Source organism: Microtus pennsylvanicus, chromosome 2, assembly GCF_037038515.1.
Source record: "Microtus pennsylvanicus isolate mMicPen1 chromosome 2, mMicPen1.hap1, whole genome shotgun sequence".
NCBI classification, from domain to species: Eukaryota; Metazoa; Chordata; class Mammalia; order Rodentia; family Cricetidae; genus Microtus; species Microtus pennsylvanicus.
The window spans coordinates 32,202,227-32,207,681 of record NC_134580.1 but is presented as its reverse complement, the minus strand read 5'-3'; the positions used below and the strand labels follow the sequence as shown (position 1 = coordinate 32,207,681).

Genomic DNA, 5,455 nt, shown 5'->3' with positions numbered 1-5,455 from the left:
GCCCAGGTTATTAAATTCTTTGTCTCCCGTGGAGACCTCGCTTGGTGACCATTCATAATACAAGAGCATAATCTGATATTTTTGACCTCCTTTGAGACTTCAATCCATGCCCCTATTTCCCAGACCTTTGGGTCACCAATCCATCAGTCTTCCCAGTCCACAAACGTCTAGCAAAAACATTGATCGTGGGGGCTGGAGAGATGGCTCAGAGGTTAAGAGCATTGCCTGCTCTTCCAAAGGTCCTGAGTTCAATTCCCAGCAACCACATGGTGGCTCACAACCATCTGTAATGAGGTCTGGTGCCCTCTTCTGGCCTTCAGGCATACCCACAGACAGAATATTGTATACAAAATAAATAAATATGTTTTTTTAAAAAAAAAAAACATTGATCGTTACCCAGGAATCAATATAGATCTTACCTCTGGTCACCTTTCTCTCCAAGCATAGGAACGTGAGGATGGGTGATGGATCAGGAACTGTACGCATCTCTGCTCTCTGGCTGTGAAGCTGACTTGAGGCTTTAGATCACGTCTCTTTGTTCTGAGTACTTACGTCACTCTTGCTTGAAGTCCTGTGGGTGGAAGGGGCAAGCAGGAGCCATTTGTTGAAAGGAAGGGCCATGAGGCCTACTGGTTGCTGCACTGTGGTCTGGACTGGCTGCAACCCATACATCAAAGCTCTCTGTCTTTTTGGTTTCTTGACAACTGTGTACAGCAGGCTTTTCTTTATCTTGTGCTTCTTTCTTAGTGGTAGGGATTCTAAAGTCCACAGTCTACAGGAGCTGACTGGCATCTTCATGTCTGAATTTCAGAATCTTTACTAGACTTTAAGTCTTTGAGTTTTCCCAGGGCTTATTCCCCTCCTAGCATGTTATTTATCTAGCCAAGACATCTAGGCCCTGATAGCACGCTACCATCAATGTAGGTGCCGGAGTTTATAGTTTTATGAGATGGTGAGGCACTCAGAGTTCCTTTTTTAATGATTTATTTTTATTTTATGTGTATTGGTGTTTTGCCTACACGTATGTCTGACTGTGTGAGGGTGTCAGATCCCCTGAAACCAGAGTTACACACAGTTGTGAGCTGCTATGTAGGTGCTGGGAATTGAATCCAGGTCCTCTGGAAGAGCAGCCAGTGCTCTTAACCTCTGAGACATCTCTCCAGCACTAAAGACTCCTCCTCCCCTCCCAAAACAAGGTTTCTCTGTGTAGTTCTGGCTGTCCTGGAACTCACTCTGTAGATCAGGCTGCTGTGGACAATTCTCTGACACACTGTCAAGATTTGTCATTCATATTAGTTTAATAAAACGCTGTTTGGCCAGTAACCAGGCAGGAAGTATAGGCGGGGTGAGCAGAATTCTGGGAAGAGAAAAGGCAGTCACCAGCCAGATGCAGAGGAAACAGGATGAGAATGCCTCATTGAGACATCAAGTCATGTGGCTAAACACAGGTGAGAATTATGGGTAAATTTAAGTCTAAGAGCTAGTTAAGAACTAGCCTGAGCTAATAGGCCAAACAGTTTATAATTAATATAAGCCTCTTTATGTTTCTTTGGGACTGAATGGCTGTGGAACCAGGTGGGACAGGAACTTCCATCTACAAATGGTGCCCAATATTTGGCAACTGCATCCACATAAAATCTGAGAGAGCTTGGGAAGGGATTCTAGACACAAAAGAACAGAGGCAAGCACATCTTCTTGGTAAGCAACATTTACTCGGGTGGGCTCTGTTTGTTAGAGGCAAGCAGAGGTGCGGCTCCTTTAAGAGAGGCTTCCCGACTTAGCGTTAGTGGCAGAAACTGCAGCTTTTTAAAGAGGCCCTGTCACCAAACGCCTAAATGGTGTTTATGAGCAGCCAGCAGCATGCTTCTTGGTGGTGGCATGCACCTAGAAACTCCACAGAGTTGTGGCAATAAAGGTGGCTCCCACCAGTACCTCCACCATGAAGCTAGACTCTCAGGAAGTTAAGGAGTGGGGTGGATTGAGCTGCCAAAGCCGCGATTTTAATCCTAGTCATGCCATTAAGCAGATTAAAGACTCATGTGGTCAGAAAAAGATAGGGATAGACAGTAAAGACAGATTCAGATGGAAAAAAATTCTCTAAACAATTTACAGTGTGTTTAAAAATATATTCAGGCTTGGGAAAGAAGAGAAAAAGGATAGAGAAAGTCTTTTTTTTTTTTTGGTTTTTCGAGACAGGGTTTCTCTGTGGTTTTGGAGCCTGTCCTGGGACTAGCTCTTGTAGACCAGGCTGGTCTCGAACTCACAGAGATGAGAAAGTCTTTTTAAAAAGAAATAGAGGAGTTCCATCGGTGGCAGGAGTGGAGAGCGGACCCCAGAGAGCCCTGAGAGCCCCACCGCCGCTGCCGGCCTAGTCACCATCACACCCCGGGAGGAGCCGCAGCCATCGCCGCTGGCCCCAGTCACCACCACCGCAACCATGAGCAGCGAGGCCGAGACCCAGCAGCCGCCTGCCGCCCCCGCTGCCGCCCTCAGCAGCTCCGACACCAAGCCTGGCTCCAGGGTCAGCGGTGCTGGGAGTGGCGGAGTGACGGCCCCAGGCAGCCTCACATCTGCAGCGCCGCCGGCAGGAACAAGAAGGTCATCGCAACGAAGGTTTTGGGAATAGTAAAATGGTTCAATGTAAGGACCGGATACGGTTTCATCAACAGGAATGATACCAAGGAGGACGTATTTGTACACCAGACGGCCATAAAGAATAACCCCAGGAAGTACCTCCGCAGTGTAGGAGATGGAGAGACTGTGGAGTTTGATGTTGTTGAAGGAGAAAAGGGTGCAGAGGTAGCAAATGTTACAGGCCCTGGTGGAGTTCCAGTTCAAGGCAGTAAATACGCAGCACACCGTAACCTTCATAAGACGCTATCCACGTAGTAGGGGTTCTCCATGTAATTACCAGCAGAATTACCGGAATAGTGAGAGTGAGGAAAAGAACGAGGAATCGGAAAGCGCTCCTGAAGGCCAAGCCCAACAACACCAGCCCTATTGCAGACGAAGGTTCCTACCTTACTATTTGCAGAGACCCTATGGGCGTCGACCACAGTATTCCAACCCTCCTGTACAAGGAGAAGTGATGGAGGGTGCTGACAACCAGGGTGCAGGAGAGCAAGGTGGACCAGTGAGACAGAATATGTATCGGGGTTCGCAGGGGTCCTCCTCGCCAAAGACAGCCTAGAGAGGACGGCAATGAAGAGGACAAGGAAAATCACGGAGACGGGAGCCAAGGTCAGCAGCCACCTCTTCATCGCCACAACTTCAGTTACCTATGCAGATGCCCAGAGAACCCTAAACCACAAGATGGCAAAGAGACAAAAGCAGCCGATCCACCAGCTGAGAATTCGTCCACTCCCGAGGCTGAGCAGGTCTGGGCTGAGTAAATGCTGGCTTAACATCTCTACTCCCATCCGGTTTGGTCATCCAACAAGAAGAAACAAATACGAAATTCCAGCAATAAGAAATGAACAAAGATTGGAGCTGAAGGCCTTAAGTGCTTGCTTTTTGCCTGTTGACCAGGTACACTAGAACTCTCTGCATTATTTATACAGCATGGGTTTTTATTATTTTTATGTAAAGATGTCTCTTTTTGGTAATGACAAATATGGTTTTTTTCTTTTTTTAAAAAAAAGGTCTGTTTTTTCTTACTACACCTTTAATGGTTTTTAAATTGTTTCATATCTGGTCAAGTTAAGATTTTTTTAAGAACTTCATTTTTAATTTGTAATAAAAAGTTTACAACTTGATTTTTTCAAAAAAGTCAACAAACTGCAAGCACCTGTTAATAAAGGTCTTAAATTAAAAAAAAAGAACTAGAGAAACACACCTTTAATCCCAGCACTTGGAGGCAGAGGCAGGCGGATCTCTGTGAGTTTGAGGCCAGCCTAATCTACAGAATGAGTTCCAGGACAGCCAAAGCTATACAGAGAAACCCTGTCTCAAAAAACCAAAAAATAAAAATAAAAGAAATAGAGTTTAAAAAAGCCATGTAAATATGGAAAATGCACAGAGAATCTGGATACTGTATGTTATTGTGTTGTCTTTGAATTGTTTGCCTGCTGAGGAAGGAGCAACAGCTGCTAAAAGACATTTGATTATAAATGCTGTTGGATTAATTCAATCTATATATTTTGAAAATGCCTTGACTTCAAAATTTAAGTCAAAAGATATGTTACTTTGGAGAAAAGATTTTGATTTTGTTTCTACAGGAAATGAGAGACTATGGATTCATTCTTGGTTAAGAAAAATAAAGTTTGATCAAGGAAAACCCCCTGAAAAATCTCCAATGAGAATAGATGGCCCAGATGAACCTAACCTGGGCTCTCTGCAAGAGCAGTAAGTACTCTTGACAACTGACCCATCTCTTCACTCTCTACATTTGGCTTTTTCATGATTCAGGGGGTTTAAACTGAGGTCCTCTTACCAGCACAGCAAGACTTTTTACCCACTGAGCAATCTCTCCAACCCTATTAATTTTTTGTTTCTTCAATAGTGTCTTGTTATACAGTGCAGACTCTTAGAACACACTGTATAGCTCCAAAGGCATCCCAGCCTCCTGAGTGCTGCCAATAGCCTTTGAGAGCCTCTGGGAGTCAGGCATGGCAGCCAATGCTGATACTAGTAGCACTTGGAAGAGGGTTAGAAGCCAAAAGTCATCTGATCTACATAGTAAGTTCAGGATCAACCTGGTATGGACAAAACTTTATCATAAAGATAAATAAAATAAAATGAAAGTTTTGGGGGACACCTTTGATCTGCCCCAGAATGTAGGTACATCTGGAACAGCAGCTACAACTGAAGTTGGGGGCCCAGCCTATTTAGGCATACATTTGTAATCCCAGCACTCTGGAGGTGAAAGCTGGTGTCATAGCAAGTTTGAGATACTATCCTGTCTCAAAAACGAAACAATTAGCACAGCAAAGCCAACTTTGCAGTCTTTGTCTCCTTGGGTTTACACTGTGAGTTAGCAGGCTAGAGAGCTGACTTCATCAGGAGCACAGCAGGAAGGGCCATCCCTGTTCTCTTCCTGTCTGGGTTGGTGGCATCACTTACTTTTTTAGAGTAGAAGGTGAGTTTCAGGTAGGGCAGTTCTGTTGCTTTTTCCACGATAGTCTCCTTTCTACCGGTTAGAGAGACGAAAAGGAACTTCTGAAGTCATCTATCTGTTTCAGTAAGCACCAGGAGAGATGGAAGTGGCGCAGGATATACTGATGGCTTCTATCTGATGTAGGATTAACCAACATTGCCTTTAGTAACAAATAACCCTTCTGTGATAGCCTCCCATTCTCACTGGGGTGGCCTTAGTTCTGGAAGAGTTAGTTAACTTAGACCCATCCCCCAGTGACGCACCTCCTCTAACAAGGCCACACCTCCTAATCCTTTCTAAGCAGTTCACCAACTGGAAACCAAACATTCAAATATGTGAGTCTCTGGGGGTCATCCTCAT

The 5,455-nt window shown here is 44.8% G+C and overlaps 1 pseudogene; it reads left to right on the top strand.

The window, feature by feature from the left end:
- The first annotated feature begins 2,313 nt into the window (after window positions 1-2,313).
- Window positions 2,314-3,409, top strand: LOC142844780 (Y-box-binding protein 1 pseudogene; annotated as a pseudogene).
- The last annotated feature ends 2,046 nt before the right edge of the window (window positions 3,410-5,455 follow it).